Source organism: Epinephelus moara, chromosome 13 (genome assembly GCF_006386435.1).
Source record: "Epinephelus moara isolate mb chromosome 13, YSFRI_EMoa_1.0, whole genome shotgun sequence".
NCBI lineage: Eukaryota > Metazoa > Chordata > Actinopteri > Perciformes > Serranidae > Epinephelus > Epinephelus moara.
This window is the reverse complement of record NC_065518.1, coordinates 11,244,449-11,261,658: the sequence shown is the minus strand read 5'-3', so window position 1 is coordinate 11,261,658 and position 17,210 is coordinate 11,244,449. Positions and strand designations below refer to the sequence as shown.

At 41.8% G+C, this 17,210-nt stretch overlaps 1 protein-coding gene across 1 annotated transcript in view; it reads right to left on the bottom strand.

Moving 5' to 3' along the window:
* Positions 1-12,911, bottom strand: part of LOC126399812 (glutamate receptor ionotropic, NMDA 2C-like) — an 89,597-nt gene extending 76,686 nt beyond the window's left edge. Inside the window, exon 1 of the mRNA XM_050060088.1 lies at positions 12,802-12,911. The gene's annotated coding sequence lies outside the window, so the exon portion shown is untranslated. The remainder of the gene's footprint in view (positions 1-12,801) is intronic.
* Positions 12,912-17,210: the final 4,299 nt, after the last annotated feature.

Genomic DNA, 17,210 nt, shown 5'->3' with positions numbered 1-17,210 from the left:
CATGAGGTGACGACGTGAATCAATCTGCACACCTTAAATTTCACTGTGACAACTTTGACCATCACTTTAGTTTTTATATGACATACAATTTTTATTAATGTGTCTGATCTTTAAGCGTTTATATATATTCATTTTGACTGGGTTATGTGAACGGCATATATATTAATCCTCACTCCTGCGGGCTCAGGCAACACTAAACCCCTGAGCTTGCCTGAGAAGGACTAAATGCGCAAACACCCTATTTTTAAATACCCCATGGACAGAGACTCTTACCGTACGATGCGTGCTGGGCTAATTGGGCCGATATCGTGTAGTGTGAACCCGGCATTACCCACGGCTGTCACTTCATGGCCAGTGATCGAGACGAAGCGTTTTAAATACGTAATACAGAGTGAGTAATTGATACACAAATTATCATTTTGGGGTGTATATTAGTTTTTGTATTATTAATCTGAATATGCAAGTTCATAACAAAACTTAAAATAAATGTTGTGGAATACCCCACATGCATGTAATGGTTCAGGCATACGTCATAGTATAGAAGCTAAAGATGCTCTCAGTATCCAAAAATGTTTAAATGCCTCAGTAACTGTTTTGAAATGGGTCACTGCCATTATCAACACCTAATTTTAGCTGTTAATTAAAGACGACTCCCAGCAACACATATACCATCAAAATTTGCAAATTGAGCAAATCACTTCAATGAAATGATCGCTGTTTGAAGATCTTACCTTACTGAATCAATACCTTTGAAGCTTTGATGAAGGCAGCTGGGCTTTCTTATAGCAAATAAAGATCTCCACATACACCGGCATATTTGATTGAGTTTTTTATAAAGTGTCGGTCTCATTTGTGGCCATCAGAGACATCCTCATAATTAACAACACCTCCAAGCTTTGATTCAAAGCTCCTTTCAAAGCACCACTGGGTTAAATGCGTCCCACCTCCCCTCACTGTTCATGCTCCGGGCATATCAATCATTCATCTTAATAAGGTTTCAAGCTCCTGGGCTTTAGGTGCCCTCAGAAATAAATATCTAGTTTGAACCTTTGAAACACAATCTATTCCCGTTATTAGATGCTGCTGATAGATTAACCTTTAGTCAATAAAGGGTTATGGCTGGAAAGATGGACATGGAGCTGCCTTTATTATGGATTACCTCACAGATCTGTGTTTTTGTTAAGCATGTAAGTTATGTGGAAGGTTTTTTAAAAGAAATTTAGGCTTCCAAAAGTAAATAATATTGCACTTGTTCTTTTGTTATGCTGAATAATGTAATAGAAATATACCGAGCAGTGTCATCTGCATATAGTAATATTTATCACATCTGGCCAGTCGTATCAAGTCCACATATACATGGTTTTATTGGAGGGCACCCATAAAACCTCAGCTCAAAATCAAAAAATATAATTTATGTAGATTCCCCTGGGAGTTTATGCAGATTTTACACACTGCAGAAGGCAGTTTTACTCTTTTTCCCTTTGCTCGTTTTAACTCACTGAGATCACTTTATTGGTCTCCAATGAATCATTATGTCTTGATGTGAGCACAGAGCAGCTGTTAAGCCGCCACCCACTTGTGCTAGGTGGAGATTAAAAACAAACAACCCCCCCACGCAGCAAAACTCAAAAGTGATCAGATTCTTAGTGGCAGACATCAGACAGACAGCATCCGAATGTATTTTGAATAATCTGTGAAATCAAAGACAAACAGTACTGTAGATATCAACCTTTATGTACAGATAGAGTGGAAAAACAAGGTAAATAAAACCTCAACCCATTCTTTTATTTACCAACCGCTGTGCATATAGCTAATTTTACAACCTGGGAGAAACAGACAGAGATTAATATTGTAGACAGAGACATCTTGATATCCTGAGGGTTGCGAGATGTCTTTATTTAACAATATTAAAGTCTGTGGATTCAGAATATATTTATATTCGGAGGTAGATTTAGAAGAGAGCTGCAAATACAAAAAGTAATTACACAGTGTCTCTGCTATCTGCAGGAAAAGTATCTAAAAATAAAGGTTATGTGAAGATTCTTGGATATTGGTAAATAAAAATTTACGTCTAGGTTTCTTGAATAATTCAGTGGTTTATGCAGGAAAGTGTGTGGGTGTAAAAATCACACTCTTCACTGCTGCACCACCACAAACCCTTGATGAAGTTTAATTTGTTGATTCGAATCATTCTGTAAATTACTGCTTATTTTTCAACAAGCAGAGGAAGCAGGGAACAGTTTGCAAAATCTTTATTGAGTTCTGCTTCTTAAGAATTCAAGCTCCCTGCATTTATACACGGTACTAAGCAAAGGACTAATGTGGGAAAAGCAATGAGTTTCAAGTACGGTTGATTTGTAAAAAAAAATTACAAAGCAAAAGTAGCATTTAAGAAGTGATTATATAACTCAAAATATAAAGAAGACAGTTTCAATTTGGTGTCACTGGGAGAAAAAAGATCATAATAAACTCATGTTGTAAAAAAAAGCATGTTGTAATTCAAGTGAAATGAGAAGCACTAGACTTCTGCACCTCTCTTGGCTCTGTTTTAAGGCTTCAGGAAATCCATGATGGGAGACACTGGCCAATCACGGGTCATTTCAGAGGGAGGGTGTTAATAATATTGGTTTTTCTACGGATGCACGTGCACGTTCCTTCAGTGAAAGCCTGATTCAGTGGTGGAGAATCCTGCAGAGAACGCTGATATTCCAGCATTGGCGAAGCAACTCAGAAAAGGAAGCGTACTTTTCAAAAAGATGGTCTAAAAATGAGTCTGACAATAAACGCAATAAAATGTGAATATCAACGAAGCATCTCAGAGATGGAGAGAAAATGTTGCTAATAGTTTAACCTTCTGCTAACCTAAGCCAAAGATTCATAGCTGCAGCTTCAAATTCATGTTTATGTAGCTAACGTTAACTAGAGCCTCGAATGTGTGTCCTACGCCTCACTCCCCGCCACTACAGACCACATCGGCGGCATAATCCAGTCAGCGCAAACTCCAGCTCCAGAGAACCGGAGAGCCCAAACTCCTCACCGGATCAGCAAACTTTCTGTTGCTGCCGTTACACAGGTTAGACACTGTGACACCAGGCACTGAGGAGGTTTGCACTGGCTGAATTTGAGTCACTACAGAACTGCACTCTCCTCTAAGGAAGTGCCCAGAGGTGAGAAGCGAGGTGGGGAGACGTCAGGGTGCTAGCTAACTAATTCATGTCTTCATTGTAGTCTGATATAGAGAGATAGATAAGATAAAATCAATCAATGTACGGGAAACACTGGGTTACTTTATGAAGCGCATCCATTAGGGGTGGACGGTATGGCCCTAAAATAATATCACGATATTTCTTTTTCTTTTTAAAGATTTTTTTGGGCCGTTTTTGCCTTTAATCGATAGGACAGGTGAGTGTGAAAGGGGGAGAGAGAGAGGGAAAGACATGCAGCAAAGGGCCACGGGCCAGAGTCGAACCCGGGCCGCTGCGGCAACAGCCCTGCATATGGGGCGCCCACCGTAACCACCAAGCCACCAACATCCCATATCACGATATTTCAGGGTATTTTTGTGATAACGATTTTCTTGAAAGAAAGCTTTAAGAAAGCAGAATTGCAACAAAATAATTGATACAGTTTTAGTTTACCTTCAAATATTCAGTAAAAACTAAACTAAAATGATCTCTCATTTCTTTAGTTTGTGAACAACAACAGTGACTCAGAGTGAGATTCAGATTCTGTATACAATATTAATAGCTCAACTAAATAAAATCTACCACAAATTACACATTTAAACAGCTCCCAAATACAAAAAATGTCCCCTGGGATCTATATATATAAATCAACAGGTGATTTCCTTCTTTTGGTAAAATCCTAAATGAAAATGACTGAGTTGTTTTTTCCACCTGGACCTTTATGCTCTGCCATTTCTCCTTTAATCATCACGCTGAAACCTGTGACAGGCTGTTATGATACCACAACTATCACACATTCACATATATGGAGTTTTTGTCAAGCCACAAGCGTAACGATTACTGTGTGCGCATGGCGAGAGAGGAGAGGGAGAGACGCTGTGCTGCTGCCAGAGGAGCCGCTGAATGAGGTCCCTCTGAGCAGTAAGTCACTAAAAGAGTCTGAGAAGTCTGGGGCTGTTCATAAAACATTCAGGACACCACAGTTTATTCCACACTACTGAAGCTGCTCCTCTTTCTGGAACCATCGCAGAATCTGTTGCCGTGGGTAACAGTATGACGTCAATATGTCAACAAGTCAAATTATAGAGTATCACGATATTGATTTTTTCTTATGATATAAAATAATATACCGGTATTATCATGAGCAGGATGATAGGGCACACCCCTAGCGTGGTGGCCAGAAAAGGTAATTGTCACAGGAGAATGATTGCAACAGATAGTAACAGTGATAGAGAGGACAGACGAGTCCTGACTGGGCGGATCACATGACTGCAGAGAAGGTCAAAGTGTTCATTTAACGTTGTAATCTCTGGAAAAAGGCATCATAATGGGGCCTCAGATTAGCAGTGTGTGTGTGTGTGTGTGTGTGTGTGTGTGTGTGTGTGTGGTGGGGGTGGTGGTTGGGATGTTGACAGAGTGGGTGTGTCTGCTCCAGATTAGCAGCAATACAACAGAGCCTGATTGCTACACAGAGAGGATGGGATCACAAGGGACGGACTACTATGTGCTGCATCGGAATTTCAATTACACACAACAATTATGGAATGATTATCTCCTTATCTGTTTAACTGAATTTAAAAAATTAAATATTTGGAAAAAGACGACTGACTGGCAGCCAGAGAGAGACACACAGCCAAACGTCAGACTCACTATTATCAAAAAATGTGTAATCCTTAAATCCTGTTTGTGCACTTACTTTGCAAAATTATATTCACGTGTGCACACTGAGTGAGAGCGCGTGGTGGTGCATGCACAGGTTTTCTATTATTATAGAGATTTCCAGATGGAGTGCAGCTCTGCCATGTGGGATAAACTCTGTTTCACTGGGACCCACGTAAGACTCTACCTGCGTCAGCATCGATATGACTGCACACACCCAAATTCATCCTCCAACGTGCTGTTAATGAAAACTAACTATCCAGCTGCTGTAATGAATTCTGGAAGACAAGATGGGAGAAAAGAACAACAGGATTGCCGTGTGACAGTACTGGCAAATAAGTGAGAGGCAGGCATGACAAACAAAACAAAACCTGTAACATCGGGCGTGTACAGCTACAGTCAACTTTCATCATCCACCTGCAGCTCTGATCCTCCATCACTGGGCCCTCTCAGAGCCCTAACAGTGGTTACAGGCTGATTTTAACAGCTTTTAAAGGAATACTACACCCAAAAATGATCATCTGTATATCAGTTACTCACCCTGTGTTATGTTGAAATAATTAAGAAGACAGCAATTTTCTCACATGGCTCCACTGTTATCGAAAAATCCCAAAAGTGAGAAAATTATTGATGAATTGAAGTAAATGGGGTCCACGTTTAACAACAGCAAAACTACAACAAAGCATCTGTTAATAAACTCTGGCACAACTCAGACAGTATGATCCAAGTCTCATTTATCAAGTCGTATGTTCAGTACTTCCCAAACACATGCATTTTCACTCAAACCTTACCATTAAAAATACGTCTACATGCACATGCTTTTGACGCACATGCTTGCCCATGGACTGAGCATACAACTGGATGAATGAGACTTAGATTATACTACACAAGTTGTGTAAGAGTTTGTAAACAGACATTTTTATACAGTTTTACTGTTGTTAAACACGGCCCCCATTCACTCCAATTCATCGAGAATTATGTCAGTTTTTGGATTCTTCGTTCACCGTGGAGGCATGCAAGAAAAATGAACTTTTCCTCACAAATTCAGCGTAAAAGGGGGTGAGTGATTCATATACAAGTAATCATTTTGTAGGTGAAGTGTTCCTTTAAAGGTGTTGCATGTTACTCGGGAGAAAGGAAAAAAAAAAAACCCGGAAAACTCTATTACGAGCTGCACCTCGTCAAAATAAATCAAATCCTGACTGGACCATGTGGGAATTTAGTTTGAAAGGACAGACACAGGAAGAGGCCACGCTCAGCAGTCAGACAGGAGTCAGGTTACAAATCACAGCCGACAGATATCTTTCCCTTCTTCTGTAAATATTCAGTCTGATAAATACAGAAAAGTTGATCATGTTAGTGCAGGGCTACCCAGAGCTTTACGTCTGTCCCACAGACGATAGGCCTACACACATATCATAAACAGCGCCCGACTTCGCATCTTCCAGGCGGTTAGAGATGCAGCATGTGTACGGCCCCTAATTTCCAGGGCTGGTACCTGCGGTTATTCCACAGGCTAGTTAATAACATGTCGGGCAGGAAATCCAAAGTGTGGGATCATTTTGAGAAGGTGAAGGACGAACCCAAGGTGATATGTAAACTCATCTTCATTGGTCGACTACAAACATGACGTATCATCTGAAACATGGAAGTAGCTACATGCCCATTAGCCCACAGCGTCATTAACAGGCGGCTCGCTCAGTGTGTGACGTGACGTGCAAATAACAGAAGTGGGTTTTTTTCTTTACAAAAACTGCCAGTTACACTGTAATAAAAAAAACTGACTGACAGCCAAAACATTGAGGTTCTTTTAATAACAAAGTCACAGTAATAGTTTTAATTGTAATAATTCAAATATAGCCAGCGATGCACAATTACTTGTAATTTTCTCCCAATATAAAAATCTATATTTGTAAATTTCAACACTTCTATTACTCAGTTGTCACTTGACATTACCATATTTCCGTGAAGGGTCTCCCACTATGAAAGACAATCCTAATCTGCTCAGCATTCCCAGCTGTTCTTTGGCCATCTTGGCTTTAAGAAGTTTGTGTTGCACTTACAGCAGCTGGCCAGTGGGTGGCAGCATAAGGGATGAGGCACTAGTGTCCACTGTGGGGACTGATGTACAACTACAGCTTCAAAGTCCATGCATACGCAAGAAAACAGCTGTCCACTGTAATGACCAGTGTGCGTGAAAGGATTGTTGGAGCACATGTTCAGCTGATGCGAGCTCCTGGGACACACAATATACAGCAGGGAAGATTCAGTCATTTAACTACTTAGCTGGGATATGATGGAGTCCCTGTACTGAGTCCCCGGGGGGCGAGGAGGAAATGAGCAGAAAGGATCTAGTTGATGGGATGAGCATTAACACCAGAGAATTATCAACACGCCTTGAACCGTGTTTTTTTACACAGCACCTTGGAAGCTGATTTGATTGCATTAATTAGGGAGCTTGAATTGGTGGGCTCGTATTAATGTAGTAGACGGCCTTCCTCTCATCAACCTACTGCAGGCGCGGCGCTCTGACAGCTGCGTGAAACATCAGGATTCTCCAGAGCCTCATTTATGCAGACTTGAGATCAGTCCGAGACATCCCAGTGTGAAAACTTATTCTGCAGCAACAATTTCATTTCCTCATGTTGCCGTTCTACCTGAGACTGAAAAATTCCTAATTAATGCTCGACTGTAGTTGAGTTCGACTGAGTTCACCGTGGTCAGCTCCCATAACTGGAGACTATACTTGCTGGTGTAAGAAGGAATCAGATCTTTTAATTAAGTAAAAGCAGCAGTACTAGTGTAGAAATACTCTGAACATGTTGTGCATTACAAATTACACTAAAGTATCAAGCAGCTAAAGAGCCAGACACGTCCCTCGGGAGGTGGTTGAGACCAAAATGAGAGCAAAAAGGTGAGTGAGATATCGTCATAGATTTTGGATATCCCTGTATTGTGATATGGCATAAATGGTGTATTTTTCCCACCTGTTTTAAAGGCTGCATTACAGCAAAGTGATGGAAATGTATCAACTTACCAGACTTTTCTATTTGAACCCAGTTAGTCATCATGTCCACATTATTGATGATTAAAAATTTAATTTAATTTAATTTAATATACTTTATTAATCCCCGAGGGGAAATTCAATTTTTCACTCTGTTTGTCAATTACACACAGGTCCGAACACACACATGCACAAACTGGACCTATACATGCACTAAGTGGAGAGATGTCAGAGTGAGGGGGCTGCCCATGACAGGCGCTCAGAGCGGTTGGGGGGTTCGGTGCCTTGCTCAGGGGCACCTCGGCAGTGCCCAGGAGGTGAACTAGCACCTCTCCAGCTACCAGTTCACAATACATATTTTGGTCCGGACGGGGATTTGAACGGGCGACCCTCCGGTTCCCAACCCAAGTCCCTATGGACTGAGCTACTTTGTCGCATCAGAGAGGGTATTTGGTCAGAAATATTGTTACTTTTGATTCAGCCTGGCATTGATGGAGTTGGGGGAGAGTTACTGCCTCAAGAGAGGGTGTTCAAGTATCTCGAGGTCTTGTTCACAAGTGAGGGTAGAACGAAGCGTTTTTTGGATTGGATCTGGCAACAGTGAGAAACTAGCCTGATATTGTCTTTTTTTTCTCATAATGTCCAAAGTCCAGCCAGGGGCCAATCGTGGCCCTCGGACCATTTTTTAACAGCCCACGGTTTGTCTTTCAAAATATACTATAGGTGGCCTGCCACACAAGGAAGCAAGCAAGTTCATTCTGCTTTTTTTTTCGTTGAACACACAATGGTAGGACAATCGTACAGTCTGTAGGCATGTATCATGTAGGAACTGCGCAGGCAGAATTAATGTGTTTTTATGAAAAGCCAATGAACAGTTACCTATAGTTGATATTTCCTGCTAGGTAGCGGACATGGCCATAGGAAAAAGGCGTTAAATCGACAGCAAGGGCGGCTGCTTTCAGAAGCAGTGATAAGTTGACTATTTTTGCATTCTCATTTGTGTGTGATCCTTTTTTATTAACCCATATAATGCGATACATACCTCTCCTGATACATAGCTAATACAGTGCTACAGGGATGATGTTTCTTTGTAGGCCAACACTGAAGTTAGCATCGCCCTGGTTCCCTCAACAAAATTTTAGGATTTTCGATTATTGCATAAAATAGCTCTGTAGCAAATAAGAGTTTCGGTTTTTTTTTCAGCACAACAATCTTAACAAGTGAACACTGCTTTATTTTTTAAGCCTCAATGCAATTGCCAGAAGTAGTTAATAAACCCTATACATAAACCACACCACGGTCGCATGACTTAACATGGCCACCACAACTAGGCTGTAAAGTCGTGTTCAGCGTGTTGGTGTTCTGTGGTCTTAAGGTGCTTTCATACCTGCCCTGTTTGGTTCGGTTCAATCAAACTGAAGTTCATTTGCCTAAATGCGGTTTGTTTGGGCAGGTGTGAACACAACAATCATACTCAGGTGCGCACTAAAACAACCGGACCGAGACCTTCTTGAAGAGGTGGTCTCAGTAAAGTTACGAACGAACTCTGGTGCGGTTCGTGTTCCGACCTGGATGTGAACCAACTGCAGTCACATGACACATTGTTTGGGTTAAACATGAGCATGTTACAGTCCTGGAGGATTATTAATGTGCACCTCCTCCTGTACTGCCTTAATATGCACATTCAGCACATCCAATGCATCAAAACATTGTTTTCTAGTTGGAGCCGCGCCTCGTTTTCAAACTGTATGGTTTGACTAAAATGAACAATGACAGCAATATAGTCCACGATGAGCAGCACTAAAATCAACCTGCGTAGTTGTCCCTCCATTGTGACATTAGAAAGTGTCACATTTATCTTCCAAGTGTACTCTTCTTCAACGTTTGCTTTACTTCCTGAATTTTCCCCACATGGAAATTCTGACCAATCAAGAGCAGCTTTCTTGAGCAAGGCATTTGATCTGGTCCGCTTGTAAATGCTGCCATGAGAACACGAACCAACTCTAGGCAATAATGCAACTGTGTAACAAAATTAGTCCCTGATTCAGACCAAAGCAAGACAACTCTAGGTCTGAAAGAACCCTTAGTTAGCCACTTGCTAGCAACCATCTTTTTAAGACATGTTCTGCTTCAAAATTTACAAGTGGGGTATTTACTGAGATATTTTATGTCATAGAACAAAATGTGTAAGTCTCTTAACCTTGTGTTTCAGGCATTGAACTAAACATACATTTGAAAAAACCCACTGAGTTAGAGACGAGGGAACCGGAAATGCAAAAATGCTAACTCATTTCCGGGTTCTAGGACTCATTCCTGCAGCACTTCCTCTGAATCACTGCCTAAAAATGAAGGGAAAATTAAATGCCTTTTCAGTCTCATTATCAGGCTAGAACTTCCTAATGGTGAGTTTGCTTTTTCAACATTCTTCCATTAACACACGGATGAGTAATGGATGTGTGAAATGGGTACGTTCCCTTAGACAACACTACATTGTCTCGTGCTGGTCGACATGCGGATACAAAAATGTAATTAATTGGTTGGAACGTCAATACATGCCAGTACACTTTGGATTAATGTGACTCCACTTAATAAAGCACTTCCATCACTCTTTCCCTGAAGTCATCATAAAGACACTTACATTAACAGTTATGTATATGTGACAGTAAACACACCACAGAGACACTCTGTCAACGTCAACCAGCTCAAACGCTCCTCCCTTCGTTCCCTCATTTCATCCCTCCGCCTCTGCTCCACACTGATGGATTGTGGAGGACAAGTTAAATGGTGAGTGCAGCTCTCACAGGTCCATGTATGCACACATGCCCCAACACACACACACGCAGCTAATAAAGCTTCCACATAGAAATTAAACCCTCAATATGAATAAACCCAGAGCTTATTATGAAACGTACCACATAACGTCTGCCACATACATTCATCATAATTAGGGGGTTTTAACTGCTAACGTCGCAACCCCGTCTCTCTGTGGGGTCCTTCTCCCGCACATAAAGACCTGACAGCTTTACAGGAAATCGTTGCAGGCCGGACGTATCAGTCGAGATGAGTGACGTTGACGGGACAGGGCGCTGCTACATCGGCTTGGCCCGCTGCCAATCAAACGTAAAGCAATCGAACTGTCGGTGACACCCAATCCCAATCCTGCAGGCTGACTGAAACATACATGAAGTGATGCAAGTGTGCAGTCGTTCACACGTTTACACACAAATTGTCTGTGTCGAGAGTTCCCACCTTTTTTTAGATTGTGAGCCTTGAACACAAATCACAGCCTCATTCAACCTCTAATTAGTGTGTATATGGGTTGTGAACAGCTCCGTGTTTTTCAATTAGTTTCATCTGAAGCATGTTCTGACACTTGAGGGGGGAAAAGTGAGCCCCATGTTGGGAACCACTGGTCTAATGGTTTGTGTGACTGTTCCTACATTCATGTGGTGATTTCCCAACTCGGAAAATTTATGTGAACACCCCCTGAAGTCGGAGCAACAACTCAGAAAGCCTGCAAAAATGTTGGTACAGGAGTTGACGTAATAAACGCAGAAACATGGCGGATGAAAGTGAATGCTCGGTTGATGGCAACACAGTTTTTAATACTTCACATATTGCATGTCATTTTGAATATGGTATCAGGTTGCAACTGTCCATGGAGAGTGATCGTCTTTGTATGACATAAAGTCGGAAGAACGACTTCCCAACTCGGGAAATGGGACCATCCAAGGAGGATGTAAATATTATATTTGATCTGAAACAGTTTGCAGCCTGTGAACGTATTTCAGAAGCCAGAAGAGGCAAAAGTGGCCAGTACTTCACAAAAACACAAATACTAGACAAAAGTTTGACATAAAAAATATTATGTTGTGCAAAATACATGTGTTTTTTGTCGTCTATTATCTTGAATCATCTTGAGACCCTTTAGTTTTATCTTGGGAGCACGTGTTGGGAACCGCTGGTCCACTTACATCTTACTGTAAACTAGGGGTGGGCGATATCACGATAATGTCTCCTGTGTGCGCACAGCGAGAGAGGAGAGGGAGACGCTGTGCTGCTGCCAGAGGAGCCGCTGAATGAGTTCCCTCTTTAAGTCACTAAAAGAATCTGAGAAGTCTGGGACTGTTCATAAAACATTCAGGACGCCACAGTTTATTCCACACTACTGAAGCTGCTCCTCTTTCTGGAACCACCGTGGAGTCGGTAATCATTTACAAAAAGGTAGCGACCAGGTGCCAGACGGTAAGCAGCACGCATCCAAGAGACACAGAGAGAAAGATAACGCAAATACAGCGAAGCGAAACACCAAACGAAAAAGAATCAGAGGTCGGCTTTTACTTTTACTTTCACTGGCCAACGCATTTCCCTTGTGAGCCTCTGTGGGCCCTCGAACCCCATGTTAGAAACCGCCAGTCTACGCTACTGTGAATGAAAGAAACATGATGCTGCAACATGATATATGTAAACTGGAGCAGAAAGCTTCTGTCACTAACGGAGAGAAATGAGAGCGTCTGCGTGCAGCTCACGGGACAAATCAATGAGCATTACCAGATAACTGATGCGACAGTAAAACACTGCAACTGTAACATCTATAATCCATAAGTCATATTGAGTGAGAGTGCGCGCAGGTGTGGAGGGATTGTGCACACACACACACACACACTTTGTACAGGCGGCTAAACCTCAGTGTAAAAAATGCTAATATGTCTTCTTAGTCGTTCCTGTTATAGTAACAACTGGCTGTTCTGTTTCTGTCAGCGGCAGATGGGAGCTTTCTCTCGAGGAAACTCTTCACTTATGAAAACTGAAAGTATGACTGCACTCGTGCTGCGTGTCACATTCCCCCTGAGCCTCTTGTTCTCATATCTACCGCTCCATATCACACCAATTCCTGAACGGCAATCAGACGAGGTGACAGAGTGTGTCTGTGTGTGTGTGTGACAGACTTACCTGTGCTTTCTGCCGTCATCCAACTTGAACTCCTGCTGCTCCATCGCACCCCGGCTGCTTTTCCTCCAAATGTCTGTCTCAGTTTAGGTTTCCTTTCCACCTGGTTTTCACCTGCCTCCCTCAGCACCTGTAGGAGTACGCATTTAGACCGAGTCTCTGTGTGAGAGCAAGCGTGTGTTTGTGTGTGTTTGGCAGCTTTGGATGTCTGCACACTCCCCTGGAGGACTTCACAACGTGACAGCGAGCGTATGTGGGAAAGAAAAATCTCTCTTTTCCTTCACTTTCTTCGCCCCCTTCTCTCACTTTTCTCCCTTTCTGTGTGTCACAGATTTACAAGTGGTCATGGAGGTGAGGACAGGACATCAAGACGGGAGAGGAAAGTGAGGGAAGACGAGAGGTGTGCGGGAGCCCGTCAGAAGAGCAGCCAGCCAGCCAGCGTGTGTGTTTGTGTGCATAAACCCTCTGTGTTTAGCTCTCTGTCTGTATCCCTCAGGCTCCCCGCTGGTCGGATGAGGAGAGGAGCGAAAGGGGGGGAGGAAGAGTGATAAAATGCCTCTTCAGCGGAGGAGCACTAACGCCGGTAACACTTCAGCAGCAGCAGCGGCGGGGAAGCGTCACCGCCGTCTCCTCCTTTCTCCCCCTCTCCACCTCCTCTGTCTCCTTTTCCCTCTCCCTGCTCGGGGGTAAGAGACACGACAGATCCATGGGAAGTTAGAAAATCTCACACACAGACGAGGAAGGGTCCTGCGCACGCCTCTGCATCTTTGGAGCAAAAGTTTTCACCCTCCTCTGGTCCTGTTATCAGCCCCTGAGGTGATGGTACTCCGCAGCGAGGGATCCCCCCGGTGATGACGAGTCTCCTCAGGTCCTGGGTGATCACAAAGGTTGAGAGGAGGATAAGATTTGGCCCCCCTCGCCCTCCTTCCCATATGGATGCGAGGTGATCCAGATGTTGGTTGATGGTGGGAGCGTCAGGGACACGGAGAGAACAGCGGGACAGATGGCAGGTCTGCGGGGTTGGGGCCGGCTGTGCACTAGCAGGTCCTCATCCTGTTGCACTGATTTGGTTTTTTTTTCTCCTCTCTTTCCACCAGAGTTTCTCTCTCTCCCTCACCGTTGCGCCGCCGCTCATCTGCCGGTGCTGTCACACCAGTAATCCTGCTTTCCATTTCCTCTTTAACTCCATCTTTTCTTTATCTCTTTCTATCTCCTCTCACTCCATCACAGGAGGGGCTGCATGTGAATCCTGATAATAATGGTGTGAGGATTTAGCCTGCATCCCTTCCTCTCCTCCCTCTCGCTCACTTCAGCGCAACCCCTCCTCCTCTCCCAGCCCACTTTTGCTCCCGTTTTCTCGGTATTATTCACCTTCATCCTGTCACGTATCCTGCCTTCTTTTCCTTAAATCACCTCACTGTATTGCTCTGCTGTTTCATCCCCTATCTCCCCTTCACTATCAACAGGTCCAAAATGAATCCCATTAATAGCATTTTTCCAGTCTGGACCCCTCGGGCTCCGTCCATTGTTTATCACTGTGAATGCATTTTTATAAAGTAAATAGACCAACAAGCATCTCATTTACCTCGGAGTATTGACAGAGAACTCACAATCCAGCAGTCTAACAAAGAGACAAAGCAAATATTGCAATGATCTTCAAGGCTGTTTGTAATTTATGAAGGGGGAGGTGGGGGTGGGCGATATGGTCCTAAAATAATACCATGATATTTCAGGGTATTTTTGCGATAAAGATATTCTTGATGATATGACAAGCAAGTTTTAATTTTAGAAAATATAAATGCAGCAAAATAAGTGATATAGTTTCACAGTTTACCTTCAAATATTCAGTAAAAACTAAACAAAAAATATCTAATTTCTTTAGTTTGTGAACAACAACAGTGACTCAGAGTGAGATTCAGATTCTGTATACAATACTTTATTTCAACAAAAACTACCACAAATTACACATTTAACAGCTCCCAAATACAAAAAATGTCCCCTGGGATCTATATATATAAATCAACAGGTGATTTCCTTCTTTTAGAAAAATCCTAAATGATTGTTTTTTTCCACCTGGACCTTTATGCTCTGCCATTTCTCCTCTAATCATCACGCTGTAACCTGTGACAGGCTGTTATGATACCACAACTATCACACACTCACATACATGGAGTTTTTTGTGGAGCTGTGAGCGTCACGTAGGTTTACATTACCAAAGGTTTATGACAAAATCACTTGACACCAACTCATCGAGAGAGGAGAGGGAGAGACGCTGTGCTGCTGCCAGAGGAGCCGCTGAATGAGTTCCCTCTGAGCGGTAAGTCACTAAAAGAGTCTGAGAAGTCCTGGGCTGTTCATAAAACATTCAGGACACCACAGTTTATTCCACACTACTGAAGCTGCTCCTCTTTCTGGAACCATTGCAGAGTCTGTAATAATTACTTGTTGCTGCGTGAGTAACAGTATGACGTCAATATGTCAACAAGCTGAAATATCGCCAGTATCAGGATATGAATTTTTCATATGATATTAAAAATTATATCAGTATTATCATAAACACCCCTAATCGATAATATTACACTATTTATCATAGCCAGAAACTGTAAAAACAGATATTATCAGTGTATTTTCAAATTTACAACAGTCCTTGAACACATCATGCGCAAACATCAAATGGTAAGTTTTAAAAATCGAAAAAAAAACGAATTTATGGTAGAAAGATGGTGTTTGTTTTTTTGACAGACACTCAGGGAGGCTCAAGGAAAAATATCTGTAGCTTCATGGAGGGTCAAAGTAAATTAACAAGAAACTTAAGACACACCTCAATCACCTCTGATAAATAAAGAACAGTCCCTTGGTGGTGCATTTAGTCCATTGAAGGGAAACTTACAGCAAAATTAGACATGTAATTCAGCTCACTCATAACAAGGAGTGTTCAGAAGACAGAACACAAAGCATTTTTTTCCTTGTGTGATTTGCATGTTGAGATTGTTGGGGCTATTTGTACAGTCTGTGTTTGATGAACCAATGTACCAACTGTGCAGACATTTGTCATGGCTAGCTAACAACATAAGTGTGTGTGTGTTAGCTCAGCCTCTGACAGATATCAGAACTCACCAGGAAGTTGAAAACAAGCTGAAATATTTTTTCTGCAATTCAGTAAACGCTGCTCCTTCGTGTCTTCCATTGATTTCTCTCTACAGTCATGTTATAAATTTGCTTACATAGATACGTTGTCTAGTCGCCCGCCACCGCGGACACAAAGAGCAAGACCAAGAGAAGCAAATCAAGAGAGAAACCCGCCGCTCTATCTTTCTTAAACTCAGAACTGTAAAACTAGGCTGTGCTGATCAAATATAAACCAATATTCTTTTGGTATTTTGCGTATTATTTTTACCGAAAATGCCGTCAGAGATAAATTTTAATCGAATATTTGGCTGTAATACGAGAATTTATAAACCGGAAGTGAGCGCAGGACTGCTTCCTGTATTGCAAAAACGGAGGCTGAAAACAGAATCAAACGGTAAAACTAAGCGGTGTTGATCGAATATGAATCAATATTCTGTTACTGTGATGTCCATTTCTGCACTAAAATATTTTCATTAACATATTTCAGCTTACAGTTTAACTGAAATTCGATATCGTTTGTTTCCCACCGGCTGCCATTTTGTTTCCTGTGCTGAAACGGCCAAGCTCGCTATATGTTGCTGCCCAGCAGTAGCGTTTATTGGTCCGTTGCGGCAGAGCATTCTGGTAGTGGTAGTTTTTTTTAACCTCTCGCGCAAAAGCAAACCTCTCAGCCCTTGTCTTCTGTTTTCTTTTTTCATGTAGTATCAGTGTCAAAAGTATTAATGTCTTTTTACTACATAGACAGCACAGTTTTATGAATAGACCATCCGCAGTGAAATACTTCTGTTTTAAAAAATGTGGATGCCAACTTTGTGAAGCTGTAATAATAACTCCATGAAGAAAGTTTTTTAATCTATATTGATTTAAAGTAAAAAATAAATAAATAAGTAAAATAAAAAATGAATCAACAACAATGTTTCAAGTTATTTTTAAGCCACAAAGTCAAAAAGTCCACTGGTTCCAACATAACAAATGTTTGAATTTGCTGTTTTCCTCTGTTTGATATCATTGTAAAACGAATATCTTTGGGTTTATCAACGTACGGTAATTTTTTTGCGCAGCAGATAAATAAAACACAATCAAACTAACAAACACATTCACTGATCTGACAACACACACCTGGCAGAAAAATGCACTGCAAATACAGAAACTACACAACTGTTTCTGGAACATGCAGTTTTACAGTACAATTTTTAGTGCATCGTGAAAGGCGGCTGAAAGCTCAATAAGCTGGTGAGTGGACCTTTGATTTATGATTATTTTGTATCATGTTTATTTCCAAC